Here is an 18,088-nt window from a genome sequence, read left to right as displayed (position 1 = left end):
AAGCTTTTGAAAATTTCTCAGAAAAGATTTCCTGGTAGTTTTGCTATTTGGCACAAAGCACTTCAGAACAGTTGTGAAACAAACAAACAAAAATGTTGTGCAGCAGGATGAAGAAGCTGTAGTTTCTAGTTTAAAAATGGAATAAATTCACCGTTCCCTACCTAAACATTTTGTTAGGATGATGCAGTGCCCCTAAAGTTACATTTTACTGTTTACTCAGAGTCTCAGGAAGCATGTAAATGTACGGCAGTGTAAGATTATCTTCCGTCTTTCTAAAACCCACCATCCTTTCATAGCTCCATAATTCAAGTTTAATGTTGCAATACTGCCAGAACGCAGTGTGACAACTATAAATGACTCCCTGACTGTGGCACTTGCTGTACAGGGGAGGTTGGGAAGGACTCCTAACTCAAAAAGACATTTCTCATCATATTTTCTGGCAATCATCAAGGGCACGTCTTTCATGGGGAGCAACTGAGTAATTCCCAGGATCCAAGTGTCACTGTGCTTGTGGTGTTCATGAGCGGGTTTGCAGAGGGGATGAAGAAAGAGGAGGGTTTCCACCATGAGAATGCAGGCAAGGAGAAGGTCCTGCCCTCTCTCACGTGACTGTCATGGCCTTGGTCTAACGTGACATTTTGCCTTCCCACGGAAGGGCCAGGCAGCCGTGTTAGTCAGAGGGACCTTGGGAACGAGCACTTCCCATGTTTTTAAGTCCCCTGGGTCTTTATCTGCTGCTGAAGCTCCATCCTTCCCTCCCTCCCAGCCGAAATGCAAGAAGACAGTGTCTCTGACCCTCTTGAGAGGGAAGGAAAGGGGCAGGAGGAGCATCGATAGCTCCCTGCCAAGTTGGAGAGACGGCTGGGGCGTCGTGCTCTGGTTCCCAGGCAGGAGGGGAGTGAATCACGCTCTCACACACGTCACTCTTGCAGAGGGGTGGGTGAAGGATGGCTGAGAGGTCGGTCCCTTCCTACAAGCCAAGAGGGTCACAAACCCAACATGACTCTCATAGAAAAAGTATTATTAAAAACAAGCTGGGGAAAAGGCTTCCTAACATTTGGCCCGCAGAACAGAAAATAGCATTATTGCTGGAGCAGGAGCAAGTATGAAATCCTGGAAAACACTCATAAACATGACATATTTTTATTAAAAGTTTTAGTTTACAGTAAAGCTTCCATGACCCAGGTCTTTATTACCATATGACAGTGTAAATGCTGTTGAAGCCAGGAGTGTCTTCTGAACAGAATAAATCAAGTAGATAAATACCCCCTGATATTGTCTAATAAATGTTCAACTGCATTTGATGTAACGTGCAATATATTCTTCAGACTTGCTGCACATCTCACTCAAAACCAGAAGTCCCTGTGCTGCATAGTATGTCTTCTGGCACAAATTTTCTGCAAAGTTCCAGTGTCATTTCCCAACTGCGACTGTGAACAAAATTCCACAAAATTTAAAGCACTCAAGAGAGCAGATCAACATCATGGTACCCATTTTACAGATGAGGAAAATGAGAAACAAGCTGGTGAAAGAACTTGTCCTAGATAATTTGGAAAGTCAGAGACAGCAACCTGAATAATACTGCAGGCCCCTTAGTTTTATTCTTCTTGTGTTAAAACAGCCTCAGATAAAAACTGCTCGATTAGAAAAGTGATATGATTTAGCAACTGGCTACTAAGATTAGAATGTTTTTCTGCTGCATGATTTTCTTAAAATAAAAAGAAGATGTTTGATTGAAATTAAGAAGGATTATGTATTAACTCAGCTGGGAGACTCATTACATGAGAATGGAGATCTTACACAGGCATCTCTATTTATTATGTTAATTTACATGCCACCTATTCTGTGGGCTCCCTGCTTCTCCCCTCCTACTTGGTGAACTCCAACGGGAAGGTGAATTGTGAAAATGATGGAGGCAGGGCTCAAACCTGTGTGCTAGGCTGTGCTAGACCTAAACCAAAAATGTTTTCATTCAACAAAGAGAATTTTTTTGTTTGGAAGATATCCCTTCTAAAGTAAAGCAAAGGGAGGCAGTGGTGACGTGGGAAAGCCGTTCAGCTCTAAGCTGAATCAGGTCAAGTGTGTAGTGATCTAGATTCAGTAGGTTAGGTAGAATATTGGTGTTTTCAGTGTCCCCGCACCCACAGTAACAAATGGTTGGCAATTCCTACAGAAGGAAGGAAAACTGAAACAAACTCCTGCAATGATGTTTTAGATTATGTGGGAGTTTGCACCGTAGCTTATTGCGCTAGGTGAATCCTGTGGAATGACTAGTTGCCTGGTCCGGCTGTCAAGTGCCTGTCTTTCATTTAGGCTCTTTATTATAATGTCAAAACATCTCCTGTGTAGGTAGGCTGAGAGGGAGAGATTACTAGCATGGGCACAGCACTGCACTGAATAATGCCTGTTTTCATCCCCAGCTAGGATCTCTGCATGGGAAGGGGCTAGGCTGCACCGGCTGAATGCCACGAGCACGGCATCAGAGGTCTCTGCATCGTGCTGTTGCATGATGGATATGAGGTCAACAAGCACTGGTAAAATTTCTTCAATCACGCTGATTTCTGGAAAGACAATGACAAAACTCCAATTGACTTCAAGAGAAACAAATTCTGACCATAGGTCAGGGTCACAAAAAGGCCTGTGACAGAGCCGGAACAGAAACTCTCAGATTTCTGTTATTACCTTAATAAAAAAATCCATCTTTCTTCCTTTATGAACTGAAGCTCTTCCCCTTCCAACACTTTTTTTTTCCTGAAGTATTTGGGACAGGTTATTTATGGTCCCAATTTACCTGAGTAGTTTGAATATTTACCCATTTCCCAGGAAAATTTTCTACCTTTAAGTGATCCACAGTATAAACTGCAGCTATAACAAGGACCTTCTAGGCAACAGGGGAAAGTAGGAGGGGATGAGGTTGTTCATTTTTGTAGAACAACTGAGTGAAATCGTAGTTTTTATTACACTTCATTTTCAGCCCTTACCTTTCTATGGCCTCTGCATCCTTACTTCTATAAACTGGACCATTATTGCCCTAAACCCTTAAACTGTCCTTTTAACCAGAGCTGCTTTACTATCCAGCCTGCACAGCATTCTTATCAAATCCAGTTTGTAAACATTCCCGGGGCACTCAGAGGACAAAAAACTGTATGTTTGGAAATACATTATAAAATATTTTATTTCCTATAGCTTAATGGAAACTTATGACTGTGTCCTAAGAAGAATTTATTTGACAGTCTGAGAAGTCTTTTCACCACAGAGGGTAATGTGTTGAGCATCAGCCTAGAGTGTACTTTGGGTTGCATGAGACTTTATTTGCTAAGCACCACAGAATGTAAGAGCAGGTTGGGGTGGATGTGAAACAAATGCATTCTTCACGTGAGCATATTGGATGTGTCCACTGGTGTGAAACTGTGGTTTGATGTGATCATGCTTTTACAGGGCAGTTCTGAGAGTGTGCTGACTAATGACTGGCTAAAGCAGGCATTAGTGTCAGCCAGGGCTGTAGCTGTTTAGCTCAGAAAGTGTGAGGCTCCCATTTCAGAAGAGTGATTCTGGAACGTGCAGAAAATGTTCCGCCCCTTGAGGGGTTGCAGGGGGAGGACTAAATCATGAGGCTGCAAAGGCAATAACCTCTTGTTTTCTCCAGTGAGCCACCATCCTTTGTGTGTGCTGCAGATTTTTTTACAGATGGCAATAAACTTACATTCTGGCACACTTAAACCATCCAAACTGCATCATGGTTGTTTGGGTATTGTACTTGGACCACGTCAGGAATTTTCTTATTAAGTGACTTGTCACTAGAAAAATGCTGATTCCTTGATACAAAGTGTTTTGTGAAAGAACATCAATGTTGTGAGCCACTGCCAAGACACAGAAAGCCTTTAACAGAAATTCACCTGCTGGGCAGATTCCTTATTACTTCATCTGCTGCACTGCTAAGAGAAGAAGATCCATAAAGAAAACTATTATCTTGAATGCTCATTCTTACTGCTTTGAGATACTCTTGCTAGAAGACAGAATTAGCCTGAAGGACACATATTCAGAAACAAGTATATTTTTTAACTTAACATTTTAACACCTGACAATGGATAACAGTTTAATATGCATTAGCATAAACAGTTTTCAGTGACATATAAAACACACTAATAAAAAATGGCACCTGTAAAGTGTTAACTAAAAGTATTACTAAATTAAACTCTCATATTTCCCTACATGCATCTAATGGTATGGCATCAATGAAGACTTTTGTCCAGCTCCCTGGCTCTGAGTGATTTCTGAACACTTTGTTGTTATGTTTGTCCAAGTTTATTACTCTTCTGCCTTTCTCCATATGAAGATTTCCTTGTTTGATCACGATCTTGGGATGCCTAAGAGTGTGACAGTTCTCTCCAGTAAGGACATTTGGTTTTCACACGCTTCTGGGTGAGAACCTGAGCTAATTTCTATACTCTTCAAAGACCCTTGTCGCGGTTTAACCCCAGCTGGCAACTAAGCACCACACAGCCACTCGCTCACTCTCCCTGGTTGGGATGGGGGAGAGAATCAGAAGGGTAAAAGTGAGAAAATTCGTGGGTTGACATAAAGACAGTTTAATAGGTAAAGCAAAGCAGAACAAGGAATTCATTCACCACTTCCCATCGGCAGGCAGGTGTTCAGCCATCTCCAGGAAAGTACGGCTCCATCACACATAACAGTTACTTGGGAAGAGAAACACCATCACTCCGAATGTCCCCCCCTTCCTTCTTCTTCCCCCAGCTTTACATACTGAGCATGATGTCATATGGTGTGGAATATCCCTTTGGTCACTCGGGGTCAGCTGTCCCAGCTGTGTCCTCCCCTAACTTTTTGTGCACTCTCAGCCTACTTGTTGGCAGGGCAGTGTGAGAAGCAGAAAAGGCCTTGACTCTGTGTAAGCACTGCTCAGCAATAACGAAAACATCACTGTATTATCAACACTGTTTTCAGCACAAATCCAAAACATAGCCTTATACTAGCTACTATGAAGAAAATTAACTCTATCCCAGCCAAAACCAGCACATTCTCCACTCCTTATTCCATACCATTTACATCTTGCTCAGATCCCACACTACCCAATACATCCTCATTAACCACCACCCCCCTTCCCATCCTCTGAAAAAATACACAGATATCATTCCCCTAGCCTATGGAACACCCCTGTGAAATGTCTATAAAATGTCCATAAATGTCCACAAATGTCCACTGAGTTCATTTAGTCCATGTCTTTGGGCTCCATCTGTTATGGTGGTCACTCAGGACAGGAGAGGTGGTGTGTTGCATGGAGTTACTGGGCACCAAAGGCAGCTCAGGTCGGGTCACTGCTGCACTTGCACTGCTTCTTGCAAGGCTCGTCCTCCATTGGTTCAGGTGGTTCCTGCTATAGTAATTCCTATAACATGCACTCAAATCCTGGGTTACAACAATTTAAAGGTATTATTTCCATTACAATCTCCACCGCTGGTCCCTTTGGACCAGACCATAGGGTTTACCATGGCAAGGAACTCCTCCCCTTGCCCCTGCTCCAGCTTGGACTTATCCACAGACTGCAGCCCCTTAGGGGTGTACCTGCTCCAAGTGGAGCCTTATCTATGAGCCGCAGTCTTTTCACGGGTAAACCTGCTGCAGCGTAGATTTATCCACAGCCACAGTCCCTTCAGAAGTAAATCTGCTCCAACATGGCCTTACCCAGGGCTGCAGTCCCTCCAGGGGCATACCTGCTCTGTTGTGGGCTTATCCATGGCCACACACTTTGAGGTGCTCCAGCATGACCTCAGGCACAGCCACTGATGCTTCAAGGTGTATCTGCTGCAGCATGGACTTATCCACAGCCACAGATGCTTCGAGGTGTACCTTCTCCAGTGTGGACTTATCCTTGGGTCACAATCCCTTCAGAGCTATACCTGCTGCAGCACAGGCGTAACCACGGCCACAGATGCTTCGAGGTGTATCTGCTCTGGTGTGGACTCATCCACGGCCACAGATGCTTCAGGGTGTCCTGATCCCACGTGGACTCATCCACAGGTCACAGTCCCTTTGACTCGAGTTCACGCTGGAGTTCCAGCCTGTCCAATACAGCAGCACAGAAACAGTAGCGATGCTTTGGCCACCTGCCAGCCCAGGCACATCGCCATTGCTGTTATCAAAGTGTTCCCAGGCACAGCAGAGTAAGATGATAAGCAGTACAGCAGTTCAGCAAGCAGCAAAAGCAAAAAGCAGCCACTAACAAGCACTAGATTCTAATATACGGTAAGGCAAGCAAGCCCCATGGCAAGCACAGAAGCCTGTCAATTAATAGCTAAACAGCAATAACAGCTATACATTTGATCTAGCACATTCCAGTCAAACCTGTGTTATCTTGAACCCTTTGAGCCCCACTCTGAGTGCCAAAAAGGACTGTTGTGGTTTAACCCCGGCTGGCAACTGAGCAGCACACAGCCGCTCGCTCACTCCCCCCCGGTGGGATGGGGGAGAGAATCAGAAGGGTAAAAATGAGAAAATTCGTGGGTTGAGATAAAGAGAGTTTAATAGGTAAAGCAAAAGCCGTGTGCACAAGCAAAACAGAACAAGGAATTCATTCACCACTTCCCATCGGCAGGCAGGTGTTCAGCCATCTCCAGGGAAGCAGGGCTTCATCATACATAACGGTTACTTGGGAAGACAAATGCCATCACTCTGAACGTCCCCCTCTTCCTTCCTCTTCCCCCAGATTTATATGCTGAGCATGACATCATATGGTGTGGAATATCCCTTTGGTCACTCGGGGTCAGCTGTCCTGGCTATCTCCCCTCCCAACTTCTTGTGCACCCCAAGCCTACTTGTTGGTAAGGCAGTGTGAGAAGCAGAAAAGGCCTTGACTCTGTGTAAGCACTGCTCAGCAATAACTAAAACTTCCCTGTATTATCAACACTGTTTCCAGCACAAATCCAAAACATAGCCTTATACTAGCTACTATGAAGAAAATTAACTCTACCCCAGTCAAAATCAGCACAACCCTAAATATCCTGAACCTGAACATTTTGGCTGTTGTTCACATCTGAAATTACTGTATTCTCACATATATATGGCTTAACCTCTAAGGCTGTGCCATGATTTGCACCTATTGGACTGTATTAAGCAAATGCTTTTAAACTTGGAATTACACAGTAATTTATTTGCCGTTTCTTAAAAACCCCTTTTGTTCCAGTGTTTTCAAGACTGTGTGTCTTTTTTTGTGTTTCTACCTGAAACACGTGCATGCCCTTTGTTAAGAATATGTGCTTGAGCTGTCACATGAAGTCAAACTTACAGGGTCCTGGCTGCTCTGGAAAAAAAAAGGTAATTTAACTAGGGGCTGAGCATCCCCTGAAACATGAGAGCTCAGATGTCTCCTGTTATCAGCTTATCAAGTTCAGAGGAATCTATTGTCCTCACTAATTTATCCAGGTTTGTATTGCAGTAGGTGTACTTTCAGTGACAAACTTAACCCCTGCTGAAGGTTTTCCTGCTCATTTCTAATATACCTGTATAGAAAGAAGCATTAGAATTTATATTTTCCATGCTTTTCTTTAATCAAAAGTTTACAAGGGACACTTCTCAGTGGTCATAACAGCTTATGATGATACAGTTCCTTTTATTGTGGAAACATTCATATTGTGTGTGGGCTTTAATGTCCTTGAAAAAAGGGCACATGGTAATAGTGAGCCACAGAAAAGTGGTACAACCTCTAAGAGAGCTTGTCTAGAGCAATCCAAGCAAATCTCAGTAGGGGCTGTTGTGGTGCTCTCCACACCTTGCCTCTTCTTCCCTCAGTCTGTTCCCCCTCCCTCACACCTTCACTGACAATTGCCTGACACCACAGCAATTTGGTTCAGAGAACTAAATGGGTAGAAAACTGTTTGCAGTCTTGGCAGATAGGCTTTCATGGCTTTAGTGCCCACGGAGTGGCTAAGCGAGAGCCAGAGCAGGCACAAGGGGCAGGGTAGGAACATGTGGCAGAAGGACGGAAAAGGCAGGAAAGGTTTATCATGGTTTATCTACAGATGTTTGGGACAATTTGCCTGGCTTGTGGTCTGCTCTTGTTGACCTCTTTCCTGTGGTCCACTTGGCACTGCACTGACAGTCAGATTTGGGACAGCCAGACCTCCAGCTACCAGGTTTCCAGGAGACTTCATGATCCCTTTGCGACCCACTGAAGTTTGACATCTGTACTGTTCAGACAACAAACTCAGGTAATTCCTCAGGAAAGATGACAGTGGTGCCCAGCACCAGTTCAACTAGTTCATATCAACTCCCACAAGCTGCTGACTCTTGAGTGGCATCTGGGAAAGATGGCTATCAAGAAGGGCCTACAGGACCCCTTCCTTCAGCACCAAGTTTTCTTTCAGTTCCCCAACTATGTCTATACTAGCTAACTAAACAAGACCATGGTGCACACCCAAACACTACCACACAGTTTTCCAAACTGTTAAATTTCTTCCATGTTCATGGCATAGTTTTGTCCTCGGCCAGCTGATACTGTCCTAGAAAATGCCTGGTCACAGTTCAAGGTCAGCATAGGCTACACACCAGCTACTTACTAGCATTCCCAGTGTGTGATGAGGATAAGCCTGATGTGTTTCTGAGGGTGACGAAAGTGAGCTGCACCGTGCCAGTTGTTCTCATGACTACAGAAGGGGATGTGGCCAGTTTTAGTCACAGGTGCAGCCCCTCTTTCCTGGGGAGGAGAAAGCGATGTGTCTGTGAAGACGTCCTGGCTGGCACAGATGAAATGAGCTCAGCGCTCCTGGGAAGCGCCAGAGCTATCGCACGTGTGCATGTCGATGTCTCTGTTGGTGTCCCTTGCTGCTGGCTCTGCGGCAGGAAAGGGGTTACAGCACACAGCCCTCCTCCACCTCTGTGATGAGTGATATGCCTTGCTAATAGCACTTTCTCCTTCCATAATTTTAAATGGCTTTTCCTTTTTTTCCTCCTTTGTATATTTAATATAAAGTCAAAAGATTTTTCATGGTGATGATTGATACATGACTAAGCAGTTTAGATCTCTGTATTAGAAATCCCCAATTTTCTTCAATTGCTTGATACTACAACAAGTTCACATGAAACTTTTTCTGTCTATAAGTCTATTTATGCCACTAAAATTAATATAACTGGTCTTGGGAGCTGCTTAAATATAAGTATTGAGAAGCATGACTATTTTATAGGTAAATTTTATTTTTTTAAAAAATACTGTATAGTAGTTTTGCATGTCCTTCCAATTTTTGTATATTTGCTAGGCAGAGTTGATTAAAAAATGGAAACACTGGTTTTGGATATTTTTGCAAAGAAATTTCCTTGAATTTTTTCCCAGCTCTAATGTATACTTGCTGTTACAATTCTAACTTGCAATTCAATATACATTACTCCAAGTTATTCTCCATTGCTTTGCTACAAAATTCCTTTAGAGGAAAAAGCATTATTTTTAATTGGTTAATTTATTTCTCCTTCTTAGATGGTATTGACTAGTGAACTTTATTTAAAAAAAAAAAATAATTAAGTAATAGAATCCCTGCTTCCTGCCTCTTTCTCCCTTTTGTTGCATTTAAGTCAGTGCTAGTGGAAGAAAACGTAATGAAGTACTTTGTGGACTCACACCTCAATGTTACTTACTTTCCTTACCTTTGATTACACAGTATCAAGTGAGAAAGACTACATGGCATGTATACAAACAGAACTGTGAAAGGTCCATAATGTGTATGGCAGAAAAAGGACAAAGAAGATGTTCTTGTTCTGTAGGAATGCAGTCCAGACTGTCACCCGTTCTCTGGCTGACTATGCAAATACATTTTGCTGTCTGAGAATGCCTTTTTTCTTTTTATTGGTATTACTTATGAAGTAATGCAGAGTGGGTAAAATCACCAGAATGATCTAAAGGTGCTCAAGGCCAAGTCCCACACTGCACTGTGCAGTCAATTATTCATGGCTTCCTATAAAATTATATCCAGTCATCAGATCCTCTGACTAAGGTAATAGGGATGTGCCTTAAAATTCCCTTGTTATATTGACAAGGAAAATAGTCATTTATTTTTTGGCAGATTTAGTTGAAAATTGCCCACATCAGAATTCTAGGGCTCTTGATGCCCTAGACCTGGATAAGGTAACATATATGTATGATTCATGAGCATACATTGATTGGGACGCCTGCTTATTACTGAGCAAGCTGGATACTTACCTTTTAAAATTCTGATTTATGGGATGCACCTAGGTCTCTGCTCAGGTGAGTGAAGCAGAGTCTGTTTCACATATGCAAGGCATTTCTTGTGCAATAACATTGTGGATGTCACAACAGCAGCACAGCATATTTACTTGGGTTAATATACGTTTTGTCTAATCTCACATAATCTAATTGCCTTCACCAGTCCTGTGAACTTCTCCAGTCTAGAGCATGGAGGTTTGAGCACTCTGCCTCACCTCTCACATGGATATCACATCCTGGAAAAGTATTCACTATAACCTTAAAGACTTTGGAAGACAAACATAGTAGATGACGAGGACAAGATCTGAAAAAAACTTAGATGGAATATACATGTATGTCTATGTATTAACTGTCCATCTCAGCTTTTTCTAACCTTAAATAGGTTTATCCTAAGGTAGGACTAGCCATGTGCCTCTCAAGATATCCAGAAGCATCCTTGTCTTGACAGAGCTAAGTCATTCCGCGTCCACCTTAGTGCTCACATCCAGGGAGATTCTGCCTACAAGACATTCTTCAGCATCTTGAGGTGATGCTCACAGTAGAGGATGCTCCAAAAAACCAGCTAATACCACTACCTTCTTTTAAAAACATGAAGGAGTTATTGTGTCTCTTCTTGTAATGAACTCATAGTTAAGCCACTGTTGTTAGAAATGCAAGTTCAGGTTTAATTCCATCCCATTCTTTAAATGTACAAACCCACATGTCAAAATATCTGTCAGTAGAATAAGCCTGAAGAAAGTAATTATGTTGGCACTCACCATCTCTCCTGTTGAAATGAGGCAGAAAACCGTTGAAGGCCCAATTTAGAGGAAGCATATGGGTTAAGGCACTCACCTAAAATAAGGAAGACCTGGCATCTACTCCCTGTATTAAGCACTGCCTGTAGCAGTGTTTGGATAAACTGTATACAGTGCTAAGTGTGGCAGCTGGACCCCTCCAAAACAGAGAAAAGAACTGACTGCCCAGTTCCTGGGCAGGTACAGGGACCATATGGCTGTTACACAAAGCGGGGCTGGCTCCTGCCACCACCTCCTCTGACTACTCTTTCAGAAAGGATCATAGTTAAAAGAAAGGATGTAGGCACCGGCCTGTAGGAAAGAGTTCAGATCCTGAATCTCAAAAAGTTCCTCCTGAAAGTTTGAGGGCTGGAATGGAAGACCATATCCTTTTCCCTGTCCTTTATTTGATGCTGATCGTGTGTGAATGGGCCTTAGCATGCTGGCTCTTTGGATCCTTTTCTGATTCTCCCATGTCTAACAGGGTTTTTTCCTCCATACCAGTGGCCCAGAAAGCAGGGTTAAATTTTGACACACACTCTTGTGTGTCCATGGACTATGTAGGCACTTTTTTTTTTTTTCCCCTCCTTTCTGGGCTGCCATAGATTAAAGCAACATGTAGTCACTGCAGTAAGTTTCACAATGAAAAACTGACGTGAGAGATTTCTGGAAAGGACACAGATGTGTTAGCATTTGTTTGTGCTTCTGCCTGTGAAAGGCACTAAGGGTAGTGGCTGCAGCTTTGTGGTTCGTGATGGGGAAGGGAATTGCATGCAGACATTCAGGTAAGGAATCAACCAGACCACTGGTTGATTCAGGATGCCATTTTAGCTTGATCATACAGGATGAGGCAGAAACACTTGGGTTGGGTTTTTTTTTGCTTGGCAGCTTGATTAAGCCACAGATTCTCTGTTTTAGAGAAAGGTGCTGTAATTGTGTACTAGAGGCTGGCTTGAAGAAAAAGGGGGTACGCTTTGGTACATTCTAGGGTGGTTCTGGCAGTTAAATCCTCACACATTATAGCAAGTTTTCCTTGTGCCCTTGGAGGCAAATACATTAAAAATGACCTCAAGGGATCCTCTTCTATTCCCTGTAACAAAATAATGTATCCATAAGAATCTGATCTCTTCAAGGAGATTTTATACCGTTAACTTTACTGCTTTAAACATTTCCGAAAAAGCTTCTGATTCCAGTGTATGTCCTTTTTACATATAACAAAGAATGGACTGTATCATATGCAGGCAGTTTGGTCCTCCCTCTGCCCCCATTTGGGGATCCACCAAACAAGAATCTGTTCTCTGATTCTTTCACTTTCCCCTTTCGTAGGCATTCAGTGGAACATGGATATCTATTCTAGCAGGCATCAGTAAATATTATTTTTCTCTGTCAGGTACAGGTCAGTCGTTTTACTTTTTTTTATTGACCTGTTTTTTTTCTAGTAGTGGGAGCTTTATTTTCCTTGGAAAAGTGCCTCAAATAAATGTGGATATTATGTCTTACTTGATATTTGCCAGCCCTTCCAATACAATATCATCTGTGAATTGTATTCAGTCGTTGCCGTCTTAATGGTCTTCAACAGAGCTGTTAAGTAAGATTAGACTTAACATGAAGTTATGAAAACTTTGGATGCAGAAAAATATGACCCTCTTTCCTACAGGTTTATTTCTCAGTTAGAGATGGCTGAATAAAGAACAGCATCAGAAGAGAATACTTCAGGTAAGAGAAGGCAGGACGATATTGAATAACTGTGCATTTCTATTGTTCCTGTTGTTTAAAGAACAGAACATAGTTTTCCTGTTTGCATTGCCATGATAGCAGAAACAACACAGAAGCAGATTAGCAACCATATATAATAGGACTGCTTTTCTGTTAGAGAGTTTTGGGACACTGAGTTTGCAAAGTCATAGAAGCCCGTAGATGGTTAAGAACACATGGTCATAAATGGCCAAGTGTTTGGTTTTGATTTTACTTTTTACAATATATAGATGTAAATATGAAAAGTGCCTCTCTCCGCTAATACAGATTTCTTGCAGAGGCAGTGCTGTGATTTTTAAAAAAATACTTCCATGCAATATATAAGAAGGTGATAAAGGCTAGCATCTCTCCTCTGTGGAAGATAAAGATGATGATTTTTCCAGTATAACTCACATTTTTGCACTTTTTAAAAGGGAAAACAGGACTATCAAAAGGACTTGGCATTGCCCTAGTCTCACTGAAACCAGTAAGATTTTTACGGATGATGTCAATCAAACAAATCCAAAGTTAGGTGAATGCTGAGTGCTTTAGATATTCTTATTTCATACCTTTTCTGTGTGTAGCAGATGTATTAATTAAATGTATGTATACATCCTCTACATCTCCTGCATCCTTTCAAAAAGATTGAGAGGATCAGAAAACAAAATTTATCTTATAAACTAATTTGTATGCAATCAATTAAATTAAGACCAACAGCTAAAAAGAAAGGGAAACCGGGTGATAGTGACAAGGTTCTCAAAGATCAGCAGGACAATTTCTCCCAGTCTTTTTACCTGTGGTGGTTGTGGTGTGAGATCATTCTTCCTTCCACAGAAGCCTAGTAAATGTTTGCTGGCTATTTCTTGAGGAATGGGGAGCATTTGCACATAGGTAGGAGTTATCTCTACCATGAACCCAGTCACAAAAGCTGAATGTGAAAGATCTGGTTAGGTCACTTAATCTATGTACCTCCAGATGCAGGGCTCTTCTCTTTGGCCAGGTCTGCCCTATAGCATCTAAAAGCAAGAGAAGACCCCTGTGTACATCATTCCTTGGTTTTTTTGGAGAGAGAAACACAGCTGACAGGCTAAAGGAAAACAGTGGTGATGATATTGTCAACATATTCCCCTATCCGGGTTACGAAGATGGCAGAATTAGAGTGCATGTAAATGTATAGAGCTTTTTAGGACATTTCTGAGTTATTTTTAGCCAAATAAGCTGAAATTCTGCCTGTTTTCAATAAGAATAGAAGCTGTCCTGCTGGAAACCAGATTCTGCATTTGATTTCCTTTATTGTTTCGTCTGCTAGCCTTAATTTGCGTGTGATTACATATGACAGCACTGGGGCTGAGGAGAAAAGAATGAGAGTATATAACCAGGAGAATGAAGACTCGGCAGCGTGAAGCCTGTAACCTTTTCTCATCAGGAGGACAATTCTTGAGAAACCTCATCTAAGTGAAGTGTGATTTATCAAAAAAGTATATATTTCAGAAAGGGATTGCTCTCTAAAAAAGCTCCTCAGGGACTCCAGAGTAGTGTCATCTAACAGGACACATCCACACCTTCCTTGTGCCTCTTAAAGCTTTCACTAATCTCAGGTAAGTCAGTTTTTCCCCAGCCTCTTGGTAACCTTAGACGCTTTGAAAATGACAGGTTTTTTGTAATGACTATTCCCTGCTATTCCCCTCTCTTGTGTAGTCCCCAACAATGCCTTAATTTGAAAAGGTGCTGATGTGACAATGCATAGACCTCTAGGAAAAAAATAACTATTCTTATTGACTGCTCTCCCAGCAGCCCAGGTGCACATAGCTTATAACATTTATTCACAGTGGTATTTCTTTTTTGTTTTAACTGGGTTAATTCCTTGTGATTGATTAGCACTTTATAGGAGTAGAATAAGGTGACCATATGCCAAGTTTTCTTCTTAATCATCATTGTTGTCTTCTCTTCCTTTTTTCTAGGGCAGTTTTAATTTAGCTGAATTTGCTTTTTCCCCATTTGTTACTGATAGACCGCTTTCAGTGTGCTGACTGTAAAAATTCTTTTGGAAAGCTGCCTGGTTTCTCTCTAAAGCCAGATGTAAAGTCTTCAAAGTGAGATTACGAGTTGTTTGTTCATTTATTTATTTATAAACCGTGTCTTCAAGAAGGAGAGATGGGTCTTTTATTACATAGACCCTGAATTTCTAGTTCAAGTCTTCTAAAGATGCAGGCTCATTGCATCTTTTATTCAATAGAAACAGAATTTTCCCATTAGTTCTAGAGGGATCATCTGCTAGAGAGTGCAAGAATCAGCAAAGCTGCAGTCAGTTAATGTTTTTCACTGCTGGTCTCATTAATTGATTATTGATTTTATATTTCACGAAGAAATGCAGAATAATCTGGAAAAGGGAGGATGCTCTGTGGGTTATCTGTCATCACAAGGGTTGGAAATGCTGTGGAAAAGTACTCTGGAGCAAGTGCAAGAAATACTTCCTGATTAAGTATTGCTGTCTACCATTGATCTACAGTCAAACTCAGCAAATGTATCTCGTGAAAGTCTTCATATGTTTGATCTCAATCTCATTATAGTTAATAAAAGCTTTTCCTGATAGCTACAAAAAAGGACTGAGATTTGAAGTTGTGTTAGTCTGAGGTAGAATGAAGTCTTATGTTTGATTCAGATCTCCAAAAAGTAGCTGATGAGGGTTTGCAAAGCCATCCATAATTATCAGGTGTTTAGCTTTTCCATTTAGAAGTCTTAGAATTGTCTGTCGACGTGAATAAGTGATGTCCTGATGTCTCTCTGAGGCAGGGAAAAAATATTCCTCAGGGGCAGTGCCTCAGGGTTGCCACTCATGTTTTGGGGCATGACTGGGCAGGATTCAGTTTGAATCACTGATATTTCAGCAACTGCATTTAGGCATCTGAACATGATCAGCAGAGTCAGAAATAAAATGTTGATCTCGCTCCTAGTCATATCTCCGTTAAAACACCAAGGCTTGTGTGATGTTTATTACCTTCTTCCTTTTTTGTAGACTCCAAAGTACATGATATTACAAATACAGTCTGGTTTAAAAGATTAAACCAAATAATTTTAGCTTTAAGTTACCGATATTTTCTTCACCTTCATCTCCAGTATAATGAAAGGACTGTACAGTACAGGAATAGATTGCCATAACGGAGACGTTTACATGTTTTAAAGCAGCCCTGCAAGTCTTTTAGAATTGCCAGAGAAAATGAAATACACAGCTAATATATGGGCCTAATCCAGTGGCTGCAGAAATCAGTGGGCATGCTGGCAACACACTTTTGACCAGAGAGCAAGTTCTGCCTAAGGAAACTATAAAACCAAATAAGCAAAAAGTTTGGAAATGCTTCTGAGAATTGCAAGGAAGAAACATAAAATGTAGCATATTAAAACTGAAGCTAGAAGCAATGAAAGCTCATTGGTTTTATTTGTAAAAGTAAGGTGGAAAGTAAATAACTACTGAGGATGGATAGTGCAATTCTGAGCTCCAAGTTAGGCCTGCCAGTGAACTGTTTTCTGAAATTTTTTAAAAGAAGATGATGATTTGTTGAAAGTATATTTTTAAAGAAGAAAACTGAAAAATCCAAGTGTTATATCCATGGAAAAGCATTTAAAAGATCAAAATATCACATTTCCTTTAGGCAGTTTTGCAAGGCGTCTGGATTCCCAATTTTTTTTGTCATTCAAAATATAAGCAAATTGGAGCAAATGTAAACAACCAAACTCAAATGGAATAATTTTGAAGTAGTCGAAAGGAAGATTCTTGTTGGGTCCCAAACTCCATTTTTGACTCATAAACACATGCAGTTTTGAGTTTTCAGACTAAGTTTGACTGAAAAATTTGCAGTGCCTTGAAGATTCTCAGAAGTGAAAAAAAAAATGTTTTCAGTCCTGCTTAAAACAATGTTATGTGGGCTATTTTTTTGCTAAATATATATTACCTTAATCCTAGCTGACAAAATGAAAGTGTACCATTTGTTTTATTTAGACTGTGATATTTATCAAAAAAGGTGATAAAGACAAGGTTATAAAACTTGAATAGAAGTACATGCTTTACACTAAGTGTTATTAAGTCTCAAAGAAGTAATGATATCTTTATTTATTGTAATGTCTGGGAGAGAATGAAAGATTTTACAATTATTTTGACCATCACACTTAATTGAAATGAGAAAGTGTAAATTTTCTGTAAGAGTAAAACAGATGAAGGCACTATAATATAGTTGCAATTTTGTCTGTGTTAATTCCTCTTTATAAGCCTGAATCTCCACCTCATTACCTAACGTTAATGAATTCATGCCACACAAGGTTCAGCTAAGGGAAACAATAAAGAAATAAATGCACAATCTAAAGCAGCAATGAAATTATCATCTGAAGAAAAAACTTACGTGATTCACCATGTCAGTAAAGGTGCAGGAATAATTGGTTATATGGATCACTGCTCCTGCTGTGATGTATCAGAAATCACTGGATCAGTCTCATACACACACATCTCTGGAGTGAGTGTGGCTAGGAGAACAATTGCTTTCCTGCAAAAAAATCCCTGAGAACATTTGTCTCCATCCACTGGCAGTTTCATAAATAATGTCATGTCTTCAAAACACGTGGATTAAAATCTTTCGTTTTAGACTACATTCAGCTATTCTTTTACCATATCAAATCGCTGCAATTCTGTTAAATTTAGCAACGCAGGCCATAGTTATGGTGGATACTAAAAATGAAAACATTGTAAATACAAAAAGAGGCTGAGAAATATTATAAGTGGGTGTGACTGACCTAGGAGATGACTGTCTTTTCTTTTAATTTCATTGATGCCAGTAACCTCCTGATTTAGGCACCAGGCTACATACTGACGTTAGAAGGATAAATCCAGACTTGGCCGTCTTAACTTAGATGCTAAATGTGAAGGCTGTAAATACGAACTGACATTCCAAGCTCACTGGAATGCAACTGGGTTTGCATGTGGGAATATGCTGCTTTAGCTCCTAAAGAGAACTGGAGCTGAGAATGACCCTTCAAGTGTTGTTCATCATCAGTGCACAATATAGACAAACATTCCTTCCTTCACCAGAACTGTTACCTTCTACCTTACAGGGCACACTCAAAACCACTGGGCTAACAGAGGCCTCTTCGGTCTTCTAAAGTTACAAGATTTGCATTGGGATTGCTTAACTGTAATTTGCTCTTACAAATCTCAGATCTGCTAGAAAAACTGGAGTTAAAAAGATGGTTCCATGTGCCTGCAAATAGAAAAAGAAATAGCTCAGAAAAAGCAGAAGGGGTTAGTTTTCACTAAAAGTCAGGGCAAGGTGCTCACTCCATTTTACAACTCTCCCATGAACTG

The sequence above is a fragment of the Gymnogyps californianus genome, chromosome 3 (genome assembly GCF_018139145.2).
Source record: "Gymnogyps californianus isolate 813 chromosome 3, ASM1813914v2, whole genome shotgun sequence".
Classification (NCBI taxonomy): domain Eukaryota; kingdom Metazoa; phylum Chordata; class Aves; order Accipitriformes; family Cathartidae; genus Gymnogyps; species Gymnogyps californianus.
This window is presented reverse-complemented; position numbering follows the sequence as displayed.